The following is an 18181-nucleotide window of genomic DNA, read 5'->3' on the forward strand; positions in this document are numbered from 1 at the left end:
ACAAGGGAATGGCAGAACACGAGCTGGAACCTGGGTCTTTAGGCCTGGGCTAGTGCTCTTCCCACAGCACAATGTTAACATCCAAAGGCCACTCCACGCATCAAAATGGTGTTCACAATGTCAGTCTCGCTAGAAACCAGGATTTTGTATTGTGGCTAAAGTTCTGTATCCTGGTGGACAGAATGGTAGTGTGAATGTAAACCAAAGGCCCTAACTATCTGGACCTAAGAACTTCAGGGCTCACACTAAAAAGTTAAGCTTAGGGCTCACACTAAAATGTTAAGCTTTTAGGGGAAGGTAAGATGGAAATGTGTGTACAGACAATAGCCTCCAAATGCATCTAATTTCTTTTCTAAGCAGTCGTATTCTTCATTTCCACAAGAGGGCAGCAGCCCCTGAATGGTGTGGCAATGGCTAAACACTGAGTTCCGGAAACAGACACTTTCGGCTCAGTGACTGGCAATCAACAGTTCACTGAATCAAATAGTGCTTTTTTTGGAGCTGCATGTTAGCCTGGGGACTATAAGGGAACATGCTCTGATAAAAATAAACTGAAATCGGTGTAAGGAGCCCTGTACTGTGGAATCGGGAGGTCGGGGTAGAGAGATGGCAAGGATGATCTGGTCCAGCCCTTTCCTGATAACTGAAGGGCTTTCTGAGCATCTGAAGCAGTGAGATCCAGCTTCTGGTGAAGGTGGGATGGTGTCAGCAGGCAGTCCACTCACAGTTGGGCATCTCTGGTAGTTGGAATAATCTTCCTAAACCAAGAAACTTGCCTCCCTCTAACTTCATGGAGGGGTATCCTTGGGCTGTCCCCAAGGGCTCTCCCAGGTGTTGACCTTCTACCATTCTGAAGATAGTTGGCCACTTCTAAGTCTTCAGTCTAAATATTTCTAGTTCCCTTAACCATCCCTCCCTTTATGAGTTAGGGAGTTACTGATCTCTCTGGTAACTGAACAGGTTTAAAAGTCAGATCTAGCCTCCTCACATAGTGCTTTTGTTATTGGGTCTGTGCTGTCCATAGAAAACCTTCTCCAAAATCTAGAGGCTCAGCTCATGGAAACCAAGGCCTCTCCCAAGCAGGAAGCTGGAACTGGAGGTGAGCACTGACCATGGGCCTTGGGACCAACTCACAGAGGCTGGGACTCTGATTCAAGCTTAGGTTGCTGGAAACCTCAATATACTCTGATGTAAGACATTCTTTTCTCTGGTTCTACTATACATTTCCCCAGGATCTACTATTCAGTAGCACTCAAGTGTGGCCGTAGCACCAAGGAAGCTTCATTAGTGGTTTACCTACTAGATGTTCATTGTTCCGATAAAACTTGGAAAGTGCAGGTAAGCATGAAGAAGAGAGTTCCATAATCCTATGACTTTGAGAAAATTTAACACTTTATCATATAGAACCTTTCAACAATCATGACTTTACCACCTGCGGCTTTGCCCTTCTGTCTTCTTAAGCCAAAGCCCACGGCAATTCTGGCTGTCTTCTCCTGAGGACCACATATATATAAGATTATGGGAATCATGTCAAGAAGAGATGTGTTTAAGGTGTAAGCTTGCAGTACATGAGATTACAAAACAGCTATGTGGTTTAACCTGAGGGGTCCATTGAAAAACAAAAATAATTTCCAAATAACAAAGTTCTGTTGAATTCCTTAGATTACATGTGCCATGAGGGGAATTGTGGTCCTTTAGCAGTCTTTCTCAAAAGCCTCTTTCTTCTTTTTTTTTTTTTTTTTTTTTGAGTTGTCTAACTTTGTTGCCCAGGCTGGAGTACAGTGGTGCGATCTTGACTCACTGCAACCTGCAACCTCTACCTCTGGACTGAAGCAATTCTCTTGCCTCAGCCTCCTGAGTAGCTGGGATTACAGGTGTGTGCTACCATGCCTGGCTAATTTTTGTATTTTTAGTGAGATGAGGTTTCACCATGTTGGCCAGGCTGGTCTCGAACTCCTGACCTCAAGTGATCCACCTGCCTCGGCCTCCCAAAGTGCTGGGATTACAGGCGCGAGCCACTGCACACAGGCAAAAGCCCCTTGCTTCTCATGGGTCTGCTGTTGTTTCCTTCAGCCACTTTGGTTTTCAGGGAGGGTTCAGGAAACCATCCTCCACTGTGCTTCTTTCTGGCCTTTGCTATCCCTCTTTCCCATCATGAGACCCCAGGAACTGAAGTGATGAAGGGTGAATCCTGTGAGACGATGAGGAGTGAGACCAGGCTGAAGTGTGAGATGCAGTAGCCCTCCTCCACCTCCACCAGAAGGCAGGGGCGGAATAAGGGCTGAAAGGTTTGTGTGTACATTTCTGGGTTATCCAGAGAGGGAGGGAGAGAGAGAGAGAGATGGGGCCTAGGTGGCTTACTTCTAAGTGCTTCAACAACCTGTGAAAATACCAGGGAGTTACCCATGCGTTTTGCTAAGGATTCTGAAAGATAAACATGAGTGTGGAAGATATATAGAAGATATATTTTAAGCCAATAAGGGCTGGCATGAAGAATGTAATAACAGATTCAGTCTACATACCCTGATTACAGAAGAACCCGCCTTAATAGATGATGACCGAAGCACGGAATGTGCACTGAACCATTGAAGGTGATGCAGAGAAGAGTTACGTGTGTGTGCGGGTGTGTGTGTGAGTGTGTGTGTATTTAACAGCTTTACTGCAATGTAATTCATATACCATCCAATTCACCCATTGAAAGTGCCATTCAATGATTTTTAGTATAGTCACAGAATGTGCATCCATCACAATCAATGTTATAACATTTTCATGTTCTCTCCCCACCCCCAAAAGACTGTACCCGTTAGAAGCCACTCTCCGTTTCTCCCCAACCCTACCAGTCCCGGGCAACTACTGATCTTTCTGTGTCCATGGATTTGCCTGTTCTGGATTTTTTTTCTTTTTTTTCTTTTTTTCTTTCAGACAGAGTCTCATTCTGTCGCCCAGGCTGGAGTGAGTGGCATGATCTCAGCTCACTGCAACCTCTGCCTCCCAGGTTCAAGTGATTCTCATGCCTCAGCCTCTCGAGTAGCTGGAATGATAGGCGTGCACCACCATGCCTGGTTAATTTTTGTGTTTTTAGTAGAGACGGGCTTTCACCATGTTGGCCAGGCTGGTCTTGAACTCCTGACCTCAAGTGATCTGCCCTTCTCGACCTCCCTAAGTACTGGGATTATAGGCGTGAGCCACCGCGCCCGGCCTGTTCTGGATATTTCTTATAAATGGAATCATACAGTGCATCTTTCAGTTAGCATAGTGTTTCCCAGGTTCATCCAGGTCATAACACATAATCAGGCTTCATTTCTTTTTATTACCAAATAATATTATATGAATATACTACTTTGTGTGTATCCGTTCATTGGTGGACAGACATTTGCAACTGCTTTTGGGCCATTGATGCTGCTATCAACATTCATGTACAAGTTTTTGTGTGGATGTATGTTTCATTCCTCTGGAGTATATCCGTAGGAGTGGAATGGCTGGGTCATACGATAACTCCGTATTTAACCTTCTGAAGAACTATCAAACGACTTACCAAAGTGGCTCCCCCGTTTTCTATTTTCACTGGCAGTGTGCAGGAGTGGGGTTTTTTATAATGCCCAATAATCGGATTTATTCTGGAAGCAAGTAGCTTCCAGCTTATTTACTGAGCTTTTAAAGATAAACTTAATGTCGTTTCTTAAGAAAAACCAGGTCTTTCTTTACTGTCAGACTCCAAGTGCTTTAATATAGTTGAAACTAAAGAAACATAAATTTTTCATTCTGCCTCTTAATTGCATGGGAAACTGCACTTATTAAGCATTCAGTTTAATGACTATATGACACTTTATCATAAATATACCCATATTGTCTCTGTTGTTTAACATTTAGCATATTTTCAACTTTTGCTTACACCGTGATGAATTTATTGGTGCATAAATATTCGTCTGTGTTCTGGGATATTTAAGAGACTTCCAAAAGTATAGGACAAAGAATATGAATACTACCAAAGCTCATTACTTATATTGGCTCCACTGCTTTAAAAAAGATGTATGACAGCCTTTGGTCTCACCATGATTTCATTGCACCTTCTCTAGCACTGGGTGTTCATTCTTGTTAAAACACTAAAACCGGAAACACCTTAATTTTAAGAAAATTTTCTATTAGAGTAACATACATAGAAAACTGCACAGATCGTTAATGTGATAGCTTGATACATTTCCACAAAATAAACACACCTGTGTAACAAGAGCCAAGTTACTAGACAGGACATTTCCAGCCTCTCAGAGGTCCCCATCCTGTCCCCTTTCAGTGACTAACCATCTCCCCTTTCTCCCCAGAAACCGACATCCTGACTTGTAATAGGCAAAAAAAAAAAAAAAAAAAAAAAAAATCCTTGCAAATTTAATGCATAAAAAAGTATACTGTATTAAAGTAAACCAGGTTATCACAGAATTCCAAAATTTTTAAGCCATCTGTATTTCTTGTGGAAAGCCATGTACTTTGCAAAGATAGCTTTCTTCATTTTAAGGTCCCCAAATGGGTGGAGGACAAGGAGCCCACATGATTTCTGCAATCCAGGAAATCTGACTCTGGCCTGCGGCCAGTGTGCCCTGGCGGTGCCCAGGATCCCTCTTGGGCAGCACCTGGACTTCTTTCTTGCCATCTTGTCTACGTAATGATGGGCTTTTTCCTGTCCCTCCTATATCACCAAATCAAACTCCAGAGGATGCCAATCCAAGACTGAAAGCCAGCAGCAGAGCTTTTACACGAGGAATGGACCATTTCACCCAAGGCAGGACACTGCTAAACTCACTACTCTACTCCTGATCAATTTTTCTAGAGGTGGTGAGTTCCCTTTCTAGAACAGGATAGAATAAATATCTTAGGGGGCCATTGCTGTTTCCCCTACAGACCTGTACAGAAGCCTGGGATGGGAAGCTCTGGCTTCTCAGCTTGAGGACAACAGGATCTTTTTCTTAGATCAGACCTGGCACTTTTCCCCAGCTCTGCCTCATGGGCTCTGTTCCTGGTCTTCCCCTTGCTTTGGAAAATACAAATACCAACATACAGGAAGTGACATTAACACAAATTCAAGCAACTGGAGCTCTCTGGGGAGGCATTTAGTACTCTGCTGCTGCCATGTAAAAAGAAGGCATAAGGAATAGAGTTTTCCTCAAGAGCCCAGGAAAGATTCCAAGTGCATTGCTGTTGTCAGCACGAACCCCCATGCCCACCTCAGCCCACTATCCTCTAATATTGAAGATAGGGCAGGGGGAACATTACTGCCCGCTACCTGAGGTTCAGGGAGGCCAAGTAACTGACCCAGATTTAGTGGAAGAACTGGATTGGAACTCGGGAATGCTGAAATCTAGTGGAGATTCCTTCTGTCACTCTGTGTTCCTGCTGTGCAGAAATGTCCTCAGATTGTGGTAGCCTAACATGGAAAATCATGGGCTTTGGAGAACAGCAGATCCGAGATGAAATCTATGTTCTACCATTACATTATGAGAATTTAGACAAGTTGTTTACTATCTCTGACCCTATTTATCACATAAATGGGGACAATAAACTGTTAAAGATTAAGAGAAAACACTACAAAATATCTACCAGAGTATCTGGGTTTGAATCCTGGCTTTGCCTTTTTCTTATTGATTGCATGACAAATGGCAGAAATGTCATACAGTAGAAATGAGAGATGAGAGGTCCTCTGGGTGAGTGGGGAACTGTTTCATCTCATCGCCTCCATTTCTACATCTCGAATAATATACCTAAAAAAACAAACAAACAAAAAAAACCTAGGGGCCAGGTGCAGTGGCTCACACCTAGAATCCCAGCACTCTGGGAGGCCAAGGCAGGAGAATGACTTGAGGCCAGGAGTTTGAGGCCAGCCTGGGCAATATAACAAGGCCCTGTCTCTACAAAAATAAAAATGAAAATTAGCCAAGCCTGGTGGTGTGTATCTGGGGTTCTAGCTACTCGGAAGGGCTGAGGCAGGAGGATCTTTTGAGCCTAGGCGTTCAAAGTAGCAGTGAGCTATGATCATGCCACTGCACTCTAGCGTTGGCAACAGAACTAGCCCCTGTCTCCAAAAGAAAAGGAACAACAAGCCTTATGTTTTTATGATAAAACGAGTTCACAGCTTTGGGAGATTCAAGGCTCATGCCTCAATGACTATGTCATTTAGCCTTAGTTTCCTTATCTGTAAAGCAATCTGAGCTGGGATTATCTCTGTATCACCGGGTGATTGTAGACATCCAAAGTAGGTGTTCACTTCAGCAGCACATACACTAAAATTAGAATGATACAGAGAACATTAGCATGGCTCCTGCACAAGGATGACATGTTTAAAAAAATTTTTTTTAAAGAAAAAAAATCAAAATTAGTTGCAAACTATTTTATCATCTCATGATCTCAGAACAAAGGAAAAAGATTCCATGTCTCCTAGAAGAATTAGTGACCTTAAGTTGCCTTGAGTGTCTAGAGGAAGCTAATGTCTTATGGTCTCTCTCATGTGGCTGATGAGAGATGTTCTGTTAATGATGGTACTGAAGCCAGATGTTAAGTAACTTGCCCAAGTTCACATAGCTAGTGTGACCAGCCTGGCTTTAACTCATAGCTTGTTCTCCAAAGACCGTGGTTTTTTGTTTGTTTTGTCTTTGTATTGTAGGGTAAGAAGGTTATGACCAGGCCCTTAAGTGTTATCAGAGAAATAAGGTCAATGGCCATAAATGTGGGTATCCAAAATTTCTTAGTAGGATGGCTAACCTTAGGGCTACCAGAATTGTATTCCTAAGTAAAACTATTTCAGGAAAGACAGGCTTGGCACTGGCACCCTTTTCATAAGAACAAAATAAAATACCAAATTCTTCTGACCTTGTACTGTCTTCTCTCCACGTCCACCACCACGACTCCTAACCATATTAAAAGAGAGGCCCCCAGAGAGCTGCCCTGAGAGTGGTCGGCATGGCAGCTGGAAGGTCTGATGCACCCACTAACCCAGAGGACCTCTCATTTCTGCTATATGACACCCAGCAACGAGCAGGTCTTGGAGGACAGGGATGGGTAGTTACTAGAGAGCTCTTACAGCCTGAGGACAAGACAAGATCCTGTGGCTCCTGAGGGACCCAGGCAGGCACAAGGAGCAGGTGTCAGCTCCAGAAGCCCTTCCCCTGAAGCTCCAGAAGCCTTTCCCCTGCAGGTCCCTGAGTCTTGGTGGCACAGCCCTGTCCCATCAAGGAGTGAGTGCCCTTCCCCGAGGAGAAGCTTCAGGGAAAGCAGCCCTGGGCATCACCCCCAGGCAGCAGCTGCTCATGCCCGAGAGAGGGAGCCCACCTTCCCCAGCTCTGGCTGCACCCTTAGACCCCAAGGCCCAGCCACCACTGCTCAGTTTGGTCATTGACGATGCCTAGAGATTGTGTCACCAGTCATTCCAGAGCAAGAATGACTTCTCAGCTCAGTGCCCAAAAAAAGGAGAGAGGTCTTGAATCCTAATTCCTAGATAGGTGATTGACCACGTCATGGCATCTCCAGGAAGTGCTAATTTTTGAATAGATTTCTAGAAAGTACCAGATGTGTCCTTCTCAAGCTGTTCTCTCTTCTTCTCTTCCTCTTTCTCCCCCTCCCACTTCCTTTCCCCAAATCCAAACACTCAGGTGCTCAGAATGACAGAGACAGCTGTGCTGTAGCCCTTCGGGTTGGCCGGGGCAGTCTGGGTTTTTTTTGCTAGTTGGAGGACAAGGTGAGGAAGGCATATTGTAATCAAGTAGCAGCAACAGCTTCTACTCTAGAGATTTTTAGGCCCAGAAAGGACTGACTCTCCCCTCCCCTTTTTTTCTTTTGTTGAGACAGTCTCACTCTGTCTCCCAGGCCCAGGCTGGAGTGCAATGGCGCAATCTTGGCTCACTGCAACTTCTGCCTCCCGGGTTCAAGCGATTCTCCTGCCTCAGCCTCCTGAGTAGCTGGGATTACAGGCGTGAGCCATTACACCCGGCTAATTTTTATATTTTTAGTAGAGACAGGGTTCCACCATGTTAGCCAGGCTGGTCTCGAACCCCTGACCTCAAGTGATCTGTCCACCTCGGCCTCCCAACGTGCTGGGATTACATGTATGAGCCACCGCGCCCGGCCTGACTCTTTTCTGAAGCCTGCCCTTGGACTGACCTGGCCCTGAACAGAAAGAAGATGCCCAGCAGCAGCAGCACCATCATGGACCCCAGCGTAAAGCCCTCATAAGTTTCAGGTCTGTGTCAGTTAGTGCATATGGGGAAACTTAGAGTAGCCATAGGCACAGGTATCTGTGTGTCTGAAGAGGCAGCAGTACTTTTAATCTTGTTACAGAAGTAAAATTAAAAGAAAAAACCGCACACACACACAAAAACCTTGCAACTCTTGCTGCATTTCCACTATTTACCATCAGGTGTCAGTAGACCACACAGGAAGAGGGAGCTTTAAGAGCTGGGGTGCTTAAGTCCGTGCCTGGGGAGGCAGCTCCTCCTCCATATTCCTGTGGATCTCTTAGTGGGAGTCATCCTAGGCACCTCCTTTCCCCGTGTCCGCTGCCCTCGTTCCACCCCTGGTCTGGTCTGCCCTTGTATTCCCCGCAATTCTACACTGTAAGATGCCTTCTGTGTTCTCTGCAGGGCATCCCTCCCTGACTCAGGCTAGCAATGGCCGGAATTCGTGCATTTACTGTGTGCCAGCTTGCCCTTATCATCTGATTTACTTATCAAAACAGCTCTCTGACATAGGCACAACTAGTTAGGCAGATTGACAGATCAGGAAGGGGCCTGGAGAGATGAAGGGCAGCTTCGTGGGATGCATGCATGTGGACTTTACCTGGGCGGTTTCCCCAGAGGCAGAGCCATGGGGCAGAGACGTGAGGCCACTCCTCTCTCCAAATCGTGCTAAACCACTGGGCTCTAAGTCAGCTCACAGGACAACTTTTAATAGTTTCTGCTACCTCATGGCAAAGCTCAAAGGCTGACCTAATTCTTCCCAGCACATTGCACAGGCAGAGAGACAGCGATTATGCAGGAGGGCAGCTTCCTTCCTGCCCCAGAGGCCCTGGCCCCAAGCACACCAGCTTTTTTGTCTTCTCCCAAATAAGTCATACTGGAAAGCTCTCTTGCCCTAGATTTAGGAGAGCAGATATCAGGAGGGTGCTACTTCTTTGGTCACAATCCAGCCGGGTGTGTTGGCTCACTCCTGTAATCCCAGCACTTTGGGAGGCTGAGGCAGGTGGATCACTTGAGGTCAGGAGTTTGAGACCAGCCTGGCCAACATGGTGAAACCCCGTCTCTCCTAAAAATACAAAAATTAGCTGGACATGGTGGCGCATGCCTGTAATCCCAGCTACTTGGGAGGCTGAGGCACAAGAATTGCTTGAACCCAGGAGACAGAGGTTGCAGTGAGCCGAGGTCAGACCGCTGCACTCCAGCCTTGGTGACAGAGCAAGACTCTGTCTTCAAAACAAATCCTACTCTACACTTAAGTCCAGGTTGAGTAGTGTCCCCTGCCAAAAACTATATATTTAAATCCTAACCCCCAGTACCCAGAATGTGACCTTATTTGGAACTAGGGTCATTGTAGATATTAGTTAAGATGAGGTCACACTGAAGTAGGGTGGGCCTCTAATCCAATATGACTGGTGTCCTTATTTAAAAACGGCCATGGGAAGACAGAGGTCCTGTGTGAAGATTGGAGTGATGCGGCTACAAGCCAAGGAATGCTGAAGGTTGCCAGCAAAGCACTGGAACCTGGGAGAGCTGCAGGAAATAGATTCTCCCTCACAGCCTGTGGGAGGAACCAACCTTGCTGACACCTTGATTTTCAGACTTCCAGAACTGTGAGAGAATATATTTCAGTTGTTGAAACCACCTGGCCTGTGGTTCTTGGTTACAGTAACCCACTCGAGCAAAGGAATATAGTTCCTATTCCAATGCCTCCTCTTCAGAGCCATGGGGTCTTCCCTGCGGCAGGTCAGGACTGATGTCTCTGAGGGGCCCAGAAAGGCACAAGGAGCAGGTGCCAGCCCCAGAAGGCCTTTCCCTGTGGGCTCTAGAGTCTCAGGGGCACAGCTCTGTCCCCTCTAAGGAGAAGCTCTGGAGAAGGCAACCCTGGGCATCACCCCCAGGTGGCAGCTTTGCATGTCTGAGCCCACCTTCCCCCAGTCTGGCTGGTCCTATAGACCCAAGGCTCCGGGTGCCAGTGCTGGGGGTTTGTTCACTGGTGATCGGATGTCCAGAGCACTCACTCAGCGAACATTGAATTTCAGGCTGTCTTGCTCAGCCTAGGAGCTATTTAGATTGGCCTTGTTTTATCTCAGCCAAGACAGATCTACCCCACTAGGGCCCTAAAGGAGGCAGGTAGCCCAAGAGGTAACGTGGTCACGGCTGAGAAGGGACAGATAAAGGGGTTGGAGGGAGGAAGAAAGAAGGAAGCCATCCCTTCTTGAGCAAGGTCTGAGCACCAGGAGGCCCGGAGGGGGCTACCTGGTGTTTTTCTGTCACCTGACCTTACCCGTTTTTTCCGGGGACAGGTGCCAGGACTTAACCCTTTCTAGAGGCACCTTGGGTCTTAGTGAGGAAAGAGTACGTTGAATATTATTGACAGGTGTTTTACATACACCTTCTCATGCCCACCCTGTAATGACTGATTCCTGTTTCACAGACGAGAAAACTGAGGTTTGGGCTAGATAACCAAAGTCCGACGGCACGCTAGGTCTCACCACCAGTCTCCATAGCTGCTCCTGCTCTGTCTGGTTCCAAAACTCCAGCTTTTAGAACAGAATCCTCCTGTTTATGGTGTTGGTTTTGACTTCTCTTGTGGAGAAGCTCTGGGGTTTAAGGTGGAGCCTCATGGGTGACCCTAGAGCAGCCAGCTGGGACTCTGTGCCACAGGGGAGACTGGCGCTAAGCATCTTTATCACCAAGGTCACTGCTGATCGTTATCAAAACCACCAAATGCCCCATTCTCCTCCTGCAGCCTGCCCAACAGCCTGGGGCTCCTGTAAGTGAGCTGCTGTTAAACAAAGGGCTGCTCGTGCTGCCCTCCCCCCACCCAGGGCCCAGCGGGGACAGCAGGTATCTAAGCAAACGGGAGCGGAACCGCAGCTGCCACCCAGCACATTAAACACTCTGTTTTCTTAATTCCCCCTCCCTGCTAAGTGCTGATTACCGGGTCTGCCTGGGGCCTGATCCTTCCAGCCACCTGACTTCAGCCAGTGGGGCATCCAGAGAACGAGAGCAGCTGGCGGGTCACACTTCAGGCGGGGCAGCAGATGCAAGACACTGATTATTCTGGGAGGGCTGCACCCAGGGGCCGGCATTTGCACTTCAAAGGGGGACGGGCCCCTGTGCCCCACTCTTGGGACCTGGGTCTATTCTGGGGAAAATCATGTTGCTTTGAGTGAGTTACCCACCCGGGCCCCACCCCCTTCTTAACAGAGGGCGGTTTAAACAACCTCTGGGAGTTCACAGGCACTCGCTAGACACTCCCCGGAACCCTCCCCTGTCTGGCAGCTCTCCTTTTCATGGGGTTTGCTCCTATCTGGATGGAGCAAGAGGGACTCGGGCGTTTAGCAAGCCCCAAACCAGTGCTTGCACCCTTGAATCTCAGTCCTCCCAATGCCCCTTTTTATAGATTGAATTGTGTCCCCCCAAAAGACATGTTGATGTCCTTACCCCCAGGATTTCAGAATGTGACCTTATTTAGAAATAGGGTCATTGCAGATGTAATTAGTTAAGAGAAGGTGGCTCTTAATCCAATAGAACTGGTGTCCTTATAAGAAGAGAGACCCAGAGGGGGAAACACCGCATAAAGACACAGAGACAGGGAAGAGATAGCCATGTAGACAGAGGCGAAGATGGGAGTGATGTGACTACAAGCCAAGGAACACCTGGGGCCACCAGAAGCTGAAAGAGGCGAGGAAGAAATCTCCCCTGGAGCCTTCTGGGGGAAAGGAGCCCTGGACCAAACACCTCGATCATGGATTCTCAGCCCCTGGAACTGGGAGAGAATTAATTTCTGTTGTTATAAGTCACGTGGTCTGTGTAACTCATTATGGCAGCCCTAGGAAACTGAGAGACCCCTGAACTTCGTGGCAAAGCGTCACAAGGATCTCGCTATGGCATGATCCCACCCTGAAGCATGGCTGCGACAACCAGCCCTAGGGCTCACACCCCTCACCCACTCCCCATTTCGCTCCTCCATGCCCCCCCACACTTGTAATTAAGCCCCAAAGTGACTAAGGAGTAACCAGTGCCCTGAGACCCCATCCCGAAATGGACAGATTGGACTAGACGCAAAGACCACCCCTTCTGTGCCCGCAGGGCAGGCGTTGCTGGCTTCCCTTCCTCTCAGAGTCTCTAAGAGAAAGCAGGGCCCGTCACTGTGCCCACCGTTCTGGGAGATATAAAGCAGGGGGAACCCCACCTCATGCTAACCCTGCTCCCAGCTCCCCCCACCCCCAGGGTGCTGGGGGTCTTCACAGCCTCCATGTGCCTCATTGGGCTGTGGCAGGGAAAGCCCTCAGCTCTCCTGGCCACCTCCCCCATGGTCGCAAGTCTTTCCTCTCTTCTCTCTGTCGAGTACAATAGCCTGGAAACAGCCACTTTCTCTGTCATTTACTGCCTAGAATGGCCTCGCCAGGCAGCCCAAGTCCTTTCTGGATCACCATGACCCTATGGGTAGGAGGAGCTGGGCCCCTGGAAGTCAAGGGGTTTGCTCAAGGCCAATTGGGAGAACTGGCCACGAGCTCCTAGGAAGTCTGACTCCCCATCCAGAGCCCTTCCTGCCCTCGTACTGAGCACCTGCTGGGGCCAGTAGGTGCTGGGTTGGCTTCTGGGACCGATGCATTGAAGGGTAAGATGGGGCCACCTGTCAGAGGTCACCTACAGCTGAGCTGGCTTTCAGTAAGGAGACTGGCTCTTGGACAACCCACAGAACAACTACAAGCAGCCACCTCCACCCTAGCCCTCTTCCTTCACCAGCCCAGACTCTGGCTGGACGCTGAGGAACACTGGAGGCATTCAACCAAGGTTCCTTCTCCCCGAGAGTTTGCTTCCTGGCGGTGAGTGTCCGCAAACCTCTACACAGTTGGCTGTGGGGCAGGAGGAGGTGCGTGAATGTAGCCCATGCTGCAGCTTGGCCCGGGATGTGAGGTTTGGTTTTGATGCCATCCATGGAGGACTTGGGGGTTGGGGACTGGTGAGAGACTCTGCCACATCCATTAGGCTTTGGTTTGTGGGGCAGGGTTCAGAGGCGGGGGGGCGCAGCAATAATGAGTGCAGAGAAGAGGGGAGAGAAAGGAGGGTAGGGGGAGACCTGGAGAGTGACCCAGATTCCCTTCCAGGGTGAGGCTTTCATTCCCCAGCTGTCTAGAGTGCAGAGCTGCATCCCTCTTTGAGACTTGCCCTCAGCTGGAGAGAGCTTCCTGGCCCAGGCACACATCCATCCCAGCTTGGGGAGTCAGCCCAGGCACTGGCTGAGGTGTGGGGTTGGAGTAAGGGTGGGGACGTCAAAGCCTAGCCCTCTCACCCCACCCCGGGTGAGGAGCAGCTGAGCCCTCTGTTGTGACTGGCCCGTGGTGAACTCACCTCTCTACCCATCCTTCTGACTTCTTTTCCTCAAGGTCTTCCCCAAGGTGTACCCAGAAAAGCTTTCCTCAGACAGGTCTACACCCAGAAACTTCCCTCAGACAGGTCTACACCCAAAAACTTCCCTCAGACAGGTCTGCGCCCTGAGTCCTCATCCACATCGCAGGCACTTCCAGGAGGTTAGCAGGTGCCCTGGTGCCCATGGGGGTGGGGGTGAAATGAAAGAATGGAAGGAAAGCAGCACCTTCCATATGCGGACACCCTTCAGCCCCTCCCACCCACATCCACACATACACACACACACACACACACTCACATCTACCCTTATGTATACACACACATACACACAAATGCATACACACGTACACATATACATAAACACACATAGATATGCATATACATATACACACACCCACACGCACACACACCTACCCCCATGTATACACACATACACACAAATACATATACATATATACACACACAGACATGCACATATGTACACATACACACCTACCCCCGTGTATACACACACACACACACACACACACACACATACATATATACACACATACACACAGATATGCACATATATACACATACACCATACACGCACACCTACCCCCATTTATACACACACACACACATAAACCTATACAGATATACACACACATACACACAGATATGCACATACATATATGTACATACACACTCACACCTACCGGTATATATACACACACATACAAATACACACGTACACATATACATATATATACACAGATATACACATACACATACACACTCACACCTACCACCCCACACACATACATATACATATACATATGTACACACACATACACACAGATATGCACACATATACATATACACATATACACACAGATATGCACAAAATACACATACACACATTCACACCTACCCTCATGTATACACTCACATACACACAATACATACACACATACACATATACATATATACACACACTTTCACATACATACACTCAACCCACCCCCATATATGCATGCAATTTACATAAACGTATACATGCATACACATATATACACGTAGACTCACACCCACACATACACACATGCACTTACGCACACTCACACATACACGTGCAGACATACACATGCATGTGCACATACACTCACCCCCATATATACACATACACACGTATACACAGACTCACACATGCACAGCTATACATATATGCATACACTAACACATACACATACATACACACGTACATACACGGACACACAAAAAAACACATGCATGCACACACACACACACCTATGAAGCCCTAAGTTTAAAAGACATCTAGAAACTAGAGAAAAAGAGCAGTGTGTGTGTGTGTGTGTGTGTGTGTGTGTGTGTGTGTGTACAGGAAAAGCACATTTGCTTGATAGGCTTTTTCCTTTTCTGAGATAGCTGTACCCTTGGGGAGTCTATAAGTAGGAAAATCCTCGATCAAACTATAATATTGTAAGACAGCAGCAGGAAATTGGGCCTGAGCGTGTACACTGCTCTTGGGCTCAGGAAGCAGGGGGAGGCAGAGGGTAACGGGATTGGGTGGTGGGAGCGGGACTTTGAGTGGAGGACTTGCCTTTGGTTTTCTGCAGCATGAGTCTTGGGTGATGCCAGCTCTCCCTGGAGCTGGCCCATTGGCATGGCTGTGTCCTCTCCCACTTTCTAAGTATAGTCTTGGAGGCCCAGCCAGATGAATGCTGGAGCCAGAATTTCCCTGGAAAGCGTTTGCTTCGCAGAGGAAGGGCCTGGGAAGCTGAGGAAGGAGGCAGGTGAGGTTGACAGTGGGCAATGGCACTCAGGCCACTCCTTTCCTCTTTCTGAGGAGTGGGCGGGTCCCAGGCAACACCCCTGCTCCAGCATGGCAGCAATCCAGGTGGGCAGAGCAGGCCAAGCACCTCCCAGCTCAGATGGGTGTTTCTCAGGGGCCAGAAGAAACGGTGGCCAGGGAGAGCTGGGCCACTCTGATGCATAGTGTGGGAGGACAGCAGGGTGGCCCTGACCACCACTGTGACTTTTGTCCACAGCTGTAGCAAGGCTGGGAGGAGGAGGCAGCCCAGCAGCAGACCAAGAGCTTGTGCATTGGCTACAGTCAGGCCTGGGGCTGTGACTATCCACTGTTCACAGGACAGTGTAGAATGCAGGGCTGCTGTGAGGGTTAAATGCAAGTGACAGGATTGAGAAGTCAGCCAGCACCCAGCCCAGTCAATGCCAGGGACTCCAGGGCACTTCTTTTCTATTTGGTATGGGTAATACCCGCCACCCCCAGCCTGCTTTGCTGAGCCCCTGGAGTCTCTGCCTGGAAAAGCCAGTCAAGAAAAGGGAACCCTGGACCTTGAAACCCGCAGGCTATGTGTGCACGGCCCCCGCAACCCAAGAGGGGGCCATCTGAGTGACGGGCCGTGGCAGGCAAATCGTTCTGTTATTTTTGGTGTAAGAAATTTAATTTGCTTCACATGTCACTGATTACAACCGCTGTCATGAGCATATTTACCTCTCAATTAGCTGTAACTGAGGCAGTGGGGGGCAAGGGGTAGAAGGACAATGGTGGGGGCTGCGTGTGTGCATGCTCTTGTGTGTGTGTGTGTGTGTGTGTGTGTGCATGCGTATACGCTCAGGCTGGCACTATGTGGCAGAGCTGAAAGAGGGGGGAGAGGGAAAGAGGTGCCAAAGGTGGTGAATAAGGATTTTAACCAGCTCCCTTTCGGCCGGGGGTTTTGGTCAGTGTCACAGTCGCAGGGTGGCCCGGCCCAACCCTTCTCCACCACACCCCCAGCAAATCCCTCCTTGTTCCTTTCTTTCCCCCGGCTGTGCCCTCGGTCCCAGGGGCATACCCCCATAAGGCAGCCTTCTGGTATTGAAACCTGGAGAGAAAAGGTCGCAGTGAGCTGGGGAGATAGCTCATCAGAATAAGATCAGTTGTTTCCACGGGGTAGAGCTTCGCCAGGCCAAGGGAGCCTGGTGCACCGCTGTAGCTCATCTTGGCTTGAAGCAGGGACATTTTGTTAACAAATACTAATGAGTATCATGTCACTAAATTGTGGTAGTCATAATAAACAGTAGCAATACTTTAACTTTTATTGAGCATTATCTCATAATTGTCAAAACAACCCTCTGAAGCCCAGAGAGTTTAAGCAATTTATTTTTTTATTTTTTATTATTATTAATTTTTGAGACAGAATCTCGCTGTGTCGCCCAGGCTGGAGTGCAGTGGCGCGATCTCAGCTCACTGCAATCTCTGCCTCCCAGGTTCAAGCGATTCTCCTGCCTTAGTCTCCTGAGTAGCTGGGTTTACAGGTGCGTGCCACCACGCCTGGCTAATTTTTGTATTTGTAGTAGACATGGGGTTCTCAACATGTTGGTCAGGCTGTTCTCGAACTCCTGACCTCAAGTGATCCACCCACCTCGGCCTCCCAAATTGTTGGGATTACAGACGTGAGCCGCCACACCCAGCCTAAGTAACTTATTTATTTTTTGAGACAGGGTGTTCCTCTATTGCCAAGGCTGGAGTGCAGTGGCACCATCACAGCCCACTGCAGCCTCAAGCTCCCAGGCTCAAGTGATTCTCCCACCCCAGCCTCCTGAGTAGCTGGCACTACAGGTGTGCACTACCGCGCTTGGCTAATTTTTGTATTTTTTGTAGAGGCGGAGTCTCCCTATATTTCCCAGGCTGGTCTCCAACTCCTGGTCTCAAGCAATCTTCCCACCTCAGCCTCCCAAACTGCTAGGATTATAGGAGCGAGCCACCACGCCTGGTCTAAGTAACCTTATCTCAGCAGCAGAGGAGTTTGGACGCTAATGTGGCCAGCTGATTCTCCAGATAAAGGACTTAACTTCTGTACGTGCTGCCTCTTGGAAGGTCTCAGGTAGAACACAGAAGTGGGCAGCAGAGGGGGGTCTTTTCATAAAGATTGTGATGGACAAGAGGAATCCCTCATTGTTGATGGAGCTAATATTGATGATAGATGTGATGTTTTATGGAATGCGCTCTGGCCCCTCCCATCAGATTCAAGTTTGCAGAGGTGGGTGTTGGAACCCCATGAAATGGAGAGGCCTGAAAGCCAGCTAAGAGGGCTGGAGATGATTCTGAGGTCAGTGAAGAGCCACTCAAGCTTTTGGGCAGGGCAAGGTTATGATGTCAGCAGCACTGGAGGCGTAAACCGGACTGTTGTGTGTGAATGGATTTAATGGGCCAGAGTGGGGGCAAAGAAACTAGCAGGGTTATTAGAGCTGTCAAGGAGACCAGGTTTGTCATCAACTAGCCGTGTGACCTTTAGAAAGCCCTCTTGTCTTTCTAGGTCTCCCTTTTGTATGTCTATAAAATTGAGATGGTGAGAATTAGAAGACGTCTAAGGTCTAAGATGTCTTGGACATTTTGCAATCCTTTTGATGACCTCGAATGAGCTAATAGATGTAGAAAGAAAAGAGGGTGGTGGGGAGGGCTGTGAGGAGTGGATAGAGCCTGCAGGATCTAGCATCTGATTGGACAGAGAGGATGATGGAGAGGCAGGAGTCAACAATGGCTCCAAACTGCAGTGAGAGATAGAGACACCTGGGGG

General features: G+C 48.4%; 1 pseudogene; it reads left to right on the plus strand.

Annotated features, from left to right (window-relative positions):
• The first annotated feature begins 6245 nt into the window (after nucleotides 1-6245).
• On the plus strand, nucleotides 6246-6343 carry LOC129043250 (U6 spliceosomal RNA; annotated as a pseudogene).
• Nucleotides 6344-18181: the final 11838 nt, after the last annotated feature.

This window comes from Pongo pygmaeus, chromosome 7, assembly GCF_028885625.2.
Source record: "Pongo pygmaeus isolate AG05252 chromosome 7, NHGRI_mPonPyg2-v2.0_pri, whole genome shotgun sequence".
Lineage (NCBI taxonomy): Eukaryota > Metazoa > Chordata > Mammalia > Primates > Hominidae > Pongo > Pongo pygmaeus.